At 44.3% G+C, this 12,750-nt stretch overlaps 1 protein-coding gene across 4 annotated transcripts in view; it reads right to left on the bottom strand.

Moving 5' to 3' along the window:
- The window catches only part of LRRC8D (leucine rich repeat containing 8 VRAC subunit D), a 52,970-nt gene extending 41,206 nt beyond the window's left edge, over positions 1-11,764 (bottom strand). For 2 of the 4 annotated variants that reach the window (XM_005520989.3, XM_014250691.2), the window contains exon 1: positions 11,554-11,764. The gene's annotated coding sequence lies outside the window, so the exon portion shown is untranslated. Of the gene's footprint in view, positions 1-1,775; positions 1,795-10,731; positions 10,757-11,553 lie in introns of those variants that run through there. The other 2 variants (XM_088060510.1, XM_088060506.1) reach the window with 2 other exon arrangements.
- Positions 11,765-12,750: the final 986 nt, after the last annotated feature.

Here is a 12,750-nt window from a genome sequence, read left to right on the forward strand (position 1 = left end):
ACTGCTGTGAATCAAACTGGCCAAATAAAGCGGTCATAGTAGCGGGGGTCAGAGGAATGCCACTCTGCAACACAGACAACAAAAGTTACTCATCCTTTTGCTGACAGTGCTTCATCTCTGGGGAAGAGTGAGCACATCCTTGTTTTAATAACTTTGGAACTACTCTAAATGAGTTGTCCTATACTCAAAGAGCATAGATCCCAAATGAGCAATTTGTCATTTCCCACATATTTTCTTAAACATGTTGGCTCATCCTAACTTAACCAAGAGCACTGCTATTTCTACACCATCACCTCCCTACAGCACCACGAAACCCAGACCAGACCTCAATGACATGGAAGCTGCGCAGTGCACGTGCTCCACACAAACACTTTGATGACATTTCAACTACTGCATTACAGCCAAATGCCAGGCAAGCAGACCACCTAGAGTCAAATTAGCTGCTTGGAAAAATCTCAGGAAAACACATCAGTCCTCTGGGATAAACAACATAGAGAAGAAGTGGGATTGTCCTCCTTCTTCAGCCCAAAACTTACATCACCTAAGAGTCAGTATGGCTGCCTTCACCTCCATAGACTCAGAGGCTCCAGGGCTGTGCAGAGCACACAGATGGAAAGCAACAACTCAGCAAAAAGAACAGCCAGACTCCAGCAGGTAATTCATGAATATTTATTTTAGTTTGTTGCTTATTAAGTATGCCTTGTTATAAATCAAGTATTTTACAGTAATTGCCTCCAATCAACAAACATGGGGAAAGCTGCTATGTAAACCAATGCTGTTCCATATCCAAAAGGAATCCCTCAGGCAGGATTCTACAGGACTCTCGGTGTGCAGCTGGCTGGCTGCCACTGCCTCGCTGTCCTTGCTGCACCCCAAGCAGCACTGCTGTGTGCCCAAGGCGTTCCTAGCACTGCCAACCACAGCATACTGTGCCATGGTGCCAACACCAGTGCAGCAGGCACTCACTGCAACAGCAGCAAGCCCCAGGTACACAGTGCAGGTACAAGGACAGCCTCCAGAGCAGAGGATGCTCCACAGCCACAGCCAGCTGCATTCCCTGCTTCAGCCCCCAGCCCACTGCCTCCACCCCAGCAGTGCCCGCAGCAGAACTGTGCTGCCCTAAGGGTCTGCACCAAGAGCAGTGCACTCACCCTTGAGTACACTCACTTGAGCTGCTCCCAAACCACTGCAGAAAAAAATTCAAACAAAGCCCCTCTGAAATCACCCTCCAGTTTTTTCTGAGGCATTTTCAGAGGTGGCACCCCCTGGCACTCAGAAGCACATAGGAACAAGCCGCCCTCTGTCAGGCTTTCTGCTGAGATAATTTTAAAGGTCAGCAGGAACCTGCTGTTCCAGGTTTCTTCTTAGAAGTACAGACCCAGGATAAGGAGATGGGGAAAATACTGTCAAATCATCAAATAAAATATGCCTCATAGACTTTTTTTCTTGAAAGGCCTTGGGGTGGTCAAGTGGTCTCAGGAGAAGCAAATCCTTTTATGCAGAACTGGAGTTTTCAGAGACTCCAGTTTATGAAATACAAGGAGCAAAAAACCTGTGAGTATATAATTTCCAAAAGTCTACAGCAAGTAGGCTTCAGAACAGACCTCTGGATCATACTTAAGGTCTAACAGAAAACGCTCATAGCCACGGGGCCATTCACCTTGGCTTCTGTAACCTTTCTTTCCACGAGGTCAGAGAGCCATGTAAGAAGGGCCTAAACAGAGTTCACCATGCCCTCCAATCCCTCCTCAGCACCGCCCCCAAAGGCAACAAACCATTTCAGAAAACAGCAGGCAAAGGCAGCTCCCATCTTCAAAGTAGCAGGACTGTGTTTTTGAGAATGTATCTGCATTTAAGGAAAGGGGCCAGGAGAGTCTGAACAGCACCACCACCACCACACTTGGTAAGGCGTGGAAGAACAGGAGAGCTTGTCTTCTAGAGCTGAATCACAATCTGAAAGCCTGCTGAGGTACATCACCACCACCCTCCTCCCCTTCCCAGAATATGCTGAGCACACGGATTGGATCATACCTGGAGGAAATGTAAAGGATAACAAATGACAAAACACATAAAAAATCTTGGTTTAAAGCAAACAAAAGAAAACAACAAAAAACAACAACAAACCAAAAACCAATCTAAAAGCAGTAAAAGCGGAAATTCTTATATAAATCATAGAGGTGCATAAGTAGATGTTTGGGCAATGCCAAGACCAGTGAAGGATTCCTTCCCGCAGTTCTTACCACAAAAATTCTCATGGATTTTGTTCCAAATCCCATTTGACAAATTCTCACTTTATGCTACTTCCTTCACCTCCCTCCCCCACTTTTGAAGTGACAACCTCAATTTATTAAAACAAAGCAACATCTTTCTTACAGAAACATCTGCTTTGATACAAGAATACACACCCACTGGTACAGTCAGTTTGTGAGACTGTGGCTCTGAAGGGGATTAAATAAGGAGCACATGCACCATTTCTCTTTTAACCTCGTCCCCTCTGGTACTCATTCACTTCAATACTTTTCTTTCAGGGCCCTACAGCACAGGGAAAGACACCACATTTACACTGGGAAGGTGGCATCAGCCAGTGCCAATTTCATCTGAATCACAGCCAGGCACTTGGCACTTCAGGCATAACACGTGCAACCTCCAAATGCCACATCCTATATACAGTAGCCTACATGTGGCTGCCTCCATTTGTACAGTCACTTGATCAAACATCCTTTCCCATTAAGGAAAACAGTATTTCTGAAGCTTTTAACAGGGAAATAATCATTGTTAAGAGAGTGAAAAAAACCCAAACAATGCACTTAGAACAAATCATTATGAATTCTGTAAAGAAAGGAAGAGGGAAGTCACAGTATTTTGGGGAAGAAGTAGAGATTTTGGAAAAAAACCCCAACAACCTCAGCTAATTAAATATATAAGCAGTTCCAGTCATTATAGGTTTAATTTCAGCACAAGTGGATAATTCTCAGTTCTGCATATATCTCCAAGTACCCAGACGACGGCAGACATTTGACAATCTCTTCAGCTAAAATGCCATCTTCCTCGCTTGCTGCTGCATAAGAAAAACAACAAACCAGCACACAGGAAAAGTGTCATGCCATCAAAAGAGAAGAAAAACCCCAGCACAGATCCCTGCTGTAGAAATACTGTCAAAAGTAGCATGTAACCTAACCAGATAAATACCAGATTTTGTTGCCATCTCTGAGTAAGTTTTGCAATTAGCTGAAGCTGATTTGTGGCCACCCTGCTACTTAACATTCCTGCTCTCTCCATGGTGTGTGCCTGGGAAAGGCATCTTGCCCAAAGCAGAGGGTGGGCTGGAAGGCAGGACTTCCCCTTTCAACAGCAGTGCAAGCTCAAATTTGCTCCAGCTGGTCTTGAAACCACACTCGCCTTGGAAAGCACCTTAGGCATTGCTCCTGCTACATGGGAGTCAACTGGATCCCACCGCCACTCCCTGCAGAGTTCATTGTCCATTCTAGGGCCTTGCTGCAGCTTTTCACATGACACCCAACACCCAGTTTAATTTGGGAGCTCCCTGTAATTCCTCCCTTCCCTTGGTGGGCACCTCCTCTTCCCCCATCCATGAGCCAGAGGCTGTGTGCAAACTCCTCCCCACTTCCTCTCTTCTGCTGCAGACAGCAGGAATATAGCAAAGACATCAACAAATCAAACCTTGCTGGCCAAGCAGGCAAAACTTCAGTGCTGCAGCTAACTTTGCCCCACAGGCAATACGAGAGGGGGCTGCTGCTGGGAGTTCTGGTATTACACCCCTTAGCAAATAGCAAACCAGATCTAAGATTTCACAAGTTCTAACAGCAAACAGGTAAATAATCAGACACTGAGGAAGTCTTAACATGGATGAGGTGACAGAAATCAGCAGCTATGACAGTGTGGAAGACCACCATCCCCTCAGTAGAAACAGCAGAGAAGGGGCACTATGCTCCCCATACTGACCAGCTGCACACTGGTTGTTTCCAGGCTGCTCTGGGCCACTGTGCACATGGATGGACTACAATCTTAAAATACAAATGAGGCAAAATGAGGTGCAAACCATTAGTCAAAACCAGGCTTGTACTAATTCAACCCATAAACTTCAGGTACCCATTACATTTCATGCAATTAATTTTTTCAAACAATTTGCTTCCAAGCTGACTCCAAACAGGGAAAACTTGGCCACTCACTGTGAGCATGAAAACCTTGTTTCTGGAATGAGGCACGCTCAAACAAACAGAATTCATACACTTTCCACTTGCAGAACATTATACATAACCTCATGCTTTATAATTTTATGTTACATTTACTCACACTTTTCTCCACAGTTTTGTTATCTCCTTTTCTTTGCCTCACTATTACTATTTTCCTTGGTATTTTTACATGTTTCTCATGTTTTTATTTTCAGGCTTTACTATCTTTGTTCTCCTTTCACTCTGGCCTCAGTGATTTCGTTCTTTAAAAATGTTTCTTGGGTTAAACTGATCAATGCTAATAAAGACACTCTTAAATTCACCTTTCAATCTAAGTACGTCCTAAATTAACTTTCACAAAAAATAAACATAGAATAAATACAAGTTTTAAACACCAGAAAAACAATCTTGTCCAAGCCTGTGCATTTTTCACTTTTCTGAATGATTATTAGAACAATTCTGTTTCTCTCAGTCCACTGCTTTTTCTAAGAACACTTTTCTTCCATTATTCTTTTGTTAGACACTTTCCTACCTATTTTTCATTGGGACACCAGCACTGATTAAACTCACAATTTCTGCAGAACCAACGAGCCTTCATGTATCTGCATTCCTCCACTTCCTTGTTTCCAGAGCCAATAGATTTGTTGTCAGAAGAACAGGAAAGGAGAGAAGCAAAACTATCAACCAGTTTTCCCTTTCTTTCTACTATCAAGGCAAACAAGGCAAAACTTGAAGAAATTTAGTATGGGTTATAAACAACCCAACATTACTTAAAAAAACTGAATTGCATGAAGAGTTTCATTTCCCTTTTGTCAGCTCCTCTGCTAAACTAGGTAGGTTGGGCTTTATTTCTTAATTTAAATAGTCAGAAAGTAAGTACATAAAAGTTTCTGGATGGCAGCCATTGAGAGGAAGCCTGTATGTGGACTTCTCAGTTTGTATTTTTAAACACCAGTCAGATTAAGCGTGAAGTCTGGCTCTTCTGTGCATCCTTGATGAAGGCAATTGCTAATGCATGTGGAAAGCGTGTGCAACCACAGTGGTGCCTGGAAACAAAGCAAGCCAGTGCACTACCTCTAACACTGCTCCCTCAAGTTTTAATGCAGAGACTGTCAGACCAAAGCAACTCCTACCCTCCCTTTCCACGATCTGTACACAAACCACCATTTACAAATATGCAATATGAACTTTTTTTCCTCATTATTCACTGATATTTGCATTGGTTTAGTGGGAAAATTTATACAGAACAATCCAAACTACATCAGCTTAACACCATGCTCCTCTGTGCAAGACTGCAAAGGCAACAAAATGTCTATTACATAACACTTCTGTATAAAATATTAATTTTCACAGAGAAAGCTCTTGAACCGAAAGGTTATTTTCAACGACTAACAAATCAGTGTTGTATAAGCTTGGTTATTTAATCAGTGCATTTGAGACAGGTAACAAACCATACATTTTATTGACATAACATGAAAAAAAATCAACTTTTTATGATCAAAATATATCACTCCCTCACACACACAGATTCAGTAAGCCTGCACTGGGGTAATTGCGAGCATCAGTATTTTTTATACAAGTTCTCACACCTGCTGAAACCATGTAAGCTTCCTTTCCTTCCTATCCTGCAATGATGAAGAACAGGTAAATACTCAGACATCATATTTATATACACATCCCATGTTCTATACTTGTTCTGTCCTTAAAGCTGTAATCTCAGGTTGGAAAATCACTGCAGCAAAAGTAAAGTGCTTCAAATTTTTTTTTCCATACAAAAAAAACCCAACATTTTTAGCAGGCATGTTGGTATCTGTGCCATTGGCCAGACTTGAAAACATGAGGTGTGGCAGCCCTTGCTTCTGTAGAACCCAAGGGCAATCAGGAATACCTTTTATAAAGAAACTTATTTCAATGCTGATTTGTAAAGAATGAAGTTCAACAGAGGAAAAAAAGACAAACCTATATCTTGGCTGTGACTTTGTAGCCAATAGGTTGCATGAGGACAGGCCTGTCTCACTGCTTCATCAGAAGGACTATAAAAAGCCTTCACGTATGGAGTTTTCCTTTCTCTGTGTATCTTTACATAGTGAATGCAAGGAGGGGACTCATCTTGAGCATCACTGTCTCAGCAGATGGTCTCATCATATTTACCAGTTCCATCTGAGTGTCACAGGTAAGACATCTAAAATGGCAACAGACACTTTAGTCCACCTCACGCCTGGTCTAACCACACAGGGAAAATCATCAGGAGATACGACTGAAGACAGAAAAAACCTGAGCAAATGAATAGAGAGATTTTGAAACTCCAGTTTGAGAACTATGCATTTTTTTTTTTCAAATTTATATGCACAGCAAACAAACAATTTGAGGAGATACCTGCCAGGAAAAGGTAACAGCATTTAATTATCTGTAGTGCTCACCTCTTAGGTCTGAGAAACCTTCCACTGCAATTTTCTGGTCTTCAAAGTAGATCATCATAAGACAGAACACCTGAGATGCCTAACTTTTGACAAGAAGACCATATACAGAGGGGCTTTTCTGGTGGTGTTTTTTTTTGTTTTGGTTTTTTTTTGGTTGTTTGGGTTTTTTATTTTTGTAACACTAATAAGGAGCAAGGCAGATCACAAGAATCAGACTATTTCTTCTTCTACTGATCACACAATACAAAAAACAAGACCATGATGAATAAACACAAATGCTATCCTCATCCACTGCTGGATGCCACATGCTTTCAGCCTGGTTATTTCCTTCTGCTTCTTAATCAGAGTTACCTTCAAGAAAAAAGGGCCTCCAAAAAGAAAAAATATCTGAGCAACAATGATCCTTGCTCCTCCCTAAGGGCGGCTGTATTTTACACCACGATTGCTTCTTAAGTCTTGAATGTCACAATTACTTCAGTCTCGGAACAAATCACTTCTGAGGAAAGAGCTCAAGTGGAAAGAAGGAAAATTACTTTTGAGGCTACATGAACAATATAGTTTTGTATCCTGATTTATACTTGAAGAGGGAGAAGAAGAAAAACTAAGGTATTTCTTTTAAAACAGTTCTAACAAATGAGTCCTTGGTGCAGCCATACTCACTTCCCATACTACTGCTTGTCTCCAAGTATTGGGCAAAAGTGGCATTTTGCTGGCTTGTTTTCAAGAAAGCAAGTTTTCTCCTTCCAAGGATATCTCCCTGAACATGCTGGCAGCTACATGAACGTCTTTTAACTTCTCTTCCTATCCATTTCCTGAAGGGAGACAAGAACCTCTTCTTGCTACAGGTAAAGAGAATATAGAAATAAATTTTAAAAGCTTCAGTTCTTTTAATGAAATAAATTTGTGGTAAGAGAAAGATTGAAGCAGTGTCAGTTAAAATTAATGATGTGGAAATTAGTATTACTGACAGTATTAGGTGCCAACTTCACTTGTGACGCATTTTCTTCTTAACATGCCAAAACCAAGATGATTCTCAAAAAGTCTAACACTAGAAATCCTGGCTTTGTTCTTTCCTAAATTTGTTTCTAATCTCTGAGGGGAGAAATCGTTTGGCAAGCAATTGGTATCTATTCTTTGTTATATGGTTAAAAGAAAATTGTACTCAATTTGCTCCAACCAAATTATCTTGAGCCAAACCCATCCCCAACGCAAGTAAGTCAAACTTAAAGAACATAGCTCAAAGGGTTCTCAAGGTTAGAGGCACAGGATAGCCTTGAAACACTAATTAAAATGGCTTTCACAAAACATAATGCTAGCAGCTGCTAGAAAACGGCATTTCACAAACACCTTTCTTCATATTTCAGCCCTGTGTGGACCCACAGCAGCTCATCATCACAGCCAAGAATAAACACTTCCAGGATTAAGCAGCACTAACATGACCCCAAAGAGCCTCATGCATGCATATGGACTCGTGAAACTATACATACATGGAAAATTAGTCATGGACACAAGTCTTAGCCGGGTGAAGTCCACAGACTTTTCACTGCTTGTTAAAACAACATATTTGAAATGTCAGTTAAGCAAAAACACAGACAAGTCTTTATCTAAATGTAAGGTTTCTGGGGAAAAATAATTCCATTTTTCTTAACACAGCAAGAGCTTTTTCTTTTTATGTTGGTTAGGATATAATCTTCCCACCACCAAGAGATAATAAATAAATAAATAAAACAGAAAGGAAAAAAAACCACAAAAGGAGAACTGTGCAGTCCTAATTCGATGCTAGCAACAAATGGAAGAATTTAAATAGCAGAAACTGAAATTACAGGTCTTTTCTTTCCACTTAATGTTACTGTACTATTATATGTAACATTTGCATATAACAAATATTGCTAATCATGTTTTGTGATATTTAGGGATCTACAGCAACTCTGTGAATTGGAAGATGAAGACTGCTTTTTTGAAAGGAAATGAAAACCTTCAGAGTTCATTATTTTGTGAAATACTTACCCTGGAACTCCCGTTTTTTTTGGCACCCAGTTGAGAAACTTGTTTACTGAGTTCCTTCATGCTCCCCCATTTGTGACTCAAGCTACTTCTCAGCAAAACAGCCTTCAGCAAGCACACACAGATTAAGTGCTTCAAGCCTCAGGACAGTAACTCAGTGATCACAGTGCCCGTGTACCTGTGCCAAAACTCCCCTCTGCCTCTTACAGGTGCAGGAGAAAGCAAAGGGAGACCCTGGGCTGAGGTGCTGAGTCAGCACTCTGTCTGCACAGCAGCCCAAGCCAACCCTCGAGTACGCCACAAAAGCAGGACCTGACACAGCTGCTGGTGCCATGAGAGAGCACACAGCAGGTCAGAAACTCAGCCTGCGTACAGGGCCTGATCCAAAACCCACTTACTGCCACTGGCTTTAAAAGACTTTGAATGGTACCTCTATACACAGAAAAAATGGGAAGATCTAGAGAATTTAAAAGAACCAACTTCAACCCGGGAAACTTCAATACAGTCCCTTCTTATAAAATTGCGCCAAGCCGCAACACACACAGCTGCAAGTGCTTTTGACCACAGGGGTGGACATATCCTTTTCTCTACCAGCCTTTATTCTCTTATTCTCCTGTCACTGGCAGGACTCATTGCAAGCCCAGCACAAACAGCACTAGCTTTTTTACTCCCTATCCAGGAATGCAGTCAAGAAAACTGTCCATAAACAGGAGGCAGAGCTGTGGTATCTTTGTACCACCACTCATGTATTGCTACAAAAGAGAAGGAGACAACAGGCACAAAGGGCTAAGAAATAACTGGAATACAAGAACTACATTTCAGGTGTACAGCTATGTGTTACTACAATGTTCACCAGTTAATTTTTCCAGGGCAAGCACCCAAGTGCTTTCACTCTCTCTGCATTGTTATTATAGAGGTTGGCTCCTATTAATAATTACCTTCCTCTGACTGCAGCACACAGTCTTTCTTCATTGCTGGTACTGCTACTTAGAATTCCTTTTCCAGATCTCAACACACCGGACAGATTACCATCCCCTCAAGGATGTCAGGATTGGTAGAGATATCTATTGTGCCTACCTGGATCTTACAAAACAAATGACAGCTTAACACTGCTCCCTTCCCCACATAACCTCATATAGCCATTGTAAACTTTTAATATTTTGTGTTGAAGTAATCACAATTACAAATGAAAGCATCTATTTAATATTCCCTGCTATTATGTGCAAGAAAACAGACACAGCAAACAAGACACAGACAAGTCTTTCTGACACAAAGCAAGATACAGGCAAAGCACCAAATGGGTTTACTATAAAGGCAATGCCTGTATAGAGACACAGGAGAAAACTGTGTAAAAAAAAAATACAGCCAAAGAAGAAAATTCCTAGGTCAGGACCCCATAAATCAGTTTCAACTAACAATAAAAGGTTTATAGAGCATTTGTAAGACACAAAGAATAAAGAGGATCCTGGTCCCAAGTAAGGTTTGGTGAATTAATTTAAGATGACAATCAAGAACAAATAACACAACACCAACCTTACCCTAAGTTTGAAGAAAGATGGTTTCCTTTGCCTACAGGAAGAGGTGAGGGAAAAAAATAAAACATCGCCACCAAAAACAACAAACAAGACAGAAATAAAAGAAAAAGCAAACAAACAAAAACCCAAAAACACAGAGAAAGGGACTTTGCTACCCCATCTGGCATGAGAGTGCTTTTTTGATAGCTCAGAGCTGTGGGTTTAAAATCTCAGCCCTGCTCATGCAAATTTCTCGCATCCTAAAGCCCTCTCTCCCAAACAAACAGGCATTGTCACTCCCCACCTTCAGTTTTAGATGCAGAAAATACTACCCTTTCCTATCACGGTGACAGACATAATGCTGAAAAACACCCAAATACTTCCCTGTAGTGTTTGGGGATTTTTTAAAGCTGTAACTGGCAAAGCTTACAAGTAGCAGGCACCCCAAAGTGCTCTCTGCACCAGCAGTTAAGTCAAGTAAAACATCACTTTCAGCACCACCATTACAGGAAGTACTGCTAAGACTTATCCACCAAACAACACCACCACCACTACCGTCCTCCATTTTCAAGTCTGAATAACCTATCTCATGGCTCTTACACACTGGGAACGTCCAGAGGAGAAAGTGCCACGGGCTGCAGGCGTGCTGTAAACGCAGAGCCTGAATCCCCCCAGTGACCGCAGACCAGCTCCCCTGAAGGATGCTGGGCAAAGTCACAAGCCTTCTGCGCCTGAATTCGTGTCTGTTTAAGAGCAGTGGCAGCACTTGTGACGGGGGAAATGGAGGTTGCAAGACTGAGCCAGCTGTGCCAGGCTCAGGGATCCTAAAGGAGCGGGAGTCGGTATTGCCACGTACTGGGGAGCAGGGGGAAGGGAGGAGACGCGCCTCGAAAAAAACAGAGATGGTTATCTGACAAGGGCTGGTTCTGCCCTGAAGATGTGCTTTATTGATTGGCTTGGGCCCCTTTAATCTGCGTGTGCTCCAACACGACGCACAGCTGACCCCACACAAAAGCCGCACAGCTGGCGGCCCCCAGAGGGGCCGGATCCAACCCCACCGGCCTCGAAAGGGGCTCGCGGTTGCAGCCGCATTCCCCAGCACCACGCCGTGCTCCCAGCCCCGCCGCTGCCCCCCCGCCCATGCGGCCACGTCCTGCGTGGATGCGCATCCCGCGGGAGAACAGCGCGACGGGCGCAGCCGCCCGCGGGGTCCCGCCGGCAGCCGTGCCGCCGAGGTACACCGGCGCTGGCGGCAGCACCAGCGAACCGGCCCAGGCCGGTCTGCACGCTGAAAAAGATAAAGGGAAACGCGGCGGAAAGCGCGGGGACGGAGCGGTGGGGTGCGGTGAAGATGCCGTCCCCTCCCCGCGGCCCCTCCGCCGCCTGCCCGACCGCCTCCCGCCGGCCCCGCGCTCGCCTCACCTCAGGGACGGCTCTGGGCTGCGGACCCCGAGAGCCGCCCGGCCGAGCCGAGCCGAGCCGAGCCGTGCGTGCGGCGGGGGCGCAGAGCTTCTCGGCGGCGGTCAGTCCCGCGGCGCTGCCATGCGGGCGGGCACAGGCGGGGCGGGCTCGGCTCCTAGCAGCGTCCTGCAGCGCGCACCCGCATGGCTCGCCGTGCGGACAGCACCGGCTGCCGGCGGCGGGGCCGGCGGGGCGGCGGCCAATGGGTCCCGCGGCGCCGCGCATGTGAGGGCCGGGCTGGGCCGCCCCCGCCCGCTCGCCCCCCGCGCAGCCGCCGCGCTCAGGTGCCCGCGGGCCGGGCCGGGGCCGGGCCGGGGCCGCCGCGCTGCACCGCGGCGCTGGGACGTGTCCGCGGGGCGCGTTGGGAGCGAAGCGCCGGGCGGCAAAGCCCGTGGGGTGTTCTCGGTGCGCAGGTAAATGGAACGTAGTACGTGAGCCAAATAAAACAGAGACAAGTTCAAATTGCGTGGTTTAATTATTAGAATATCATCATGGGGAAGGAGGAAAGTTATTTTATTTGTCTATCTTGAGCCCTTGAGGGAACCAAAAAGTCGCAGGCAGCTTTAGCTTGGGCGGGGGCGGCACCGCTGGGATCGCAGGGACGGATTCCTCCACTGCGACTCCAGAGGCTGAATGCAGGACACTGAGGAAGAAGCCTGATCCTCACCCCGAAAACCACTAGTTTTTTTGGGTTTTTTTTCTTCTTTAACTGAAGAGCCGGTATCCTTATCTGATATCCTTAAATATTTCTTGAACACCGAGCCGACACGTGATCAGACCTGAGGGTCTTTTTTAAATGGATGTAATCTATTACCTTTGAAAGTGTATTGGTCTTGATCAAAAATGGATTAAAAAAAAAAAAAATATACGAGCTCATCTTTTCCGTATGAATATAACATATTCCATGTTTTCAACAACTGGAAGAAATTGAAGTGATCTTTTTGTGCTTGTTCAGATTAGCTTTATGGCCCCTTAAAGATTGAGAATTTCCCCTTTATATTTTTAGATGCAATTTTAACCAGACCTTCTGGTCTAAATGACTGTATGATGCATCTAAGGTTACAAATGAAACGACAATTCACTTCTGAGACCAGAAAAAATCAGGCCAGCTTGTCCTGCTCTCAGCTGTTCGGCACTATTTTCATACCAGAGTTTTCA

This window comes from Pseudopodoces humilis, chromosome 10, assembly GCF_049639895.1.
Source record: "Pseudopodoces humilis isolate 2021_Gansu_Grassland_sample_001 chromosome 10, ASM4963989v1, whole genome shotgun sequence".
In the NCBI taxonomy this organism is placed as follows: Eukaryota; Metazoa; Chordata; class Aves; order Passeriformes; family Paridae; genus Pseudopodoces; species Pseudopodoces humilis.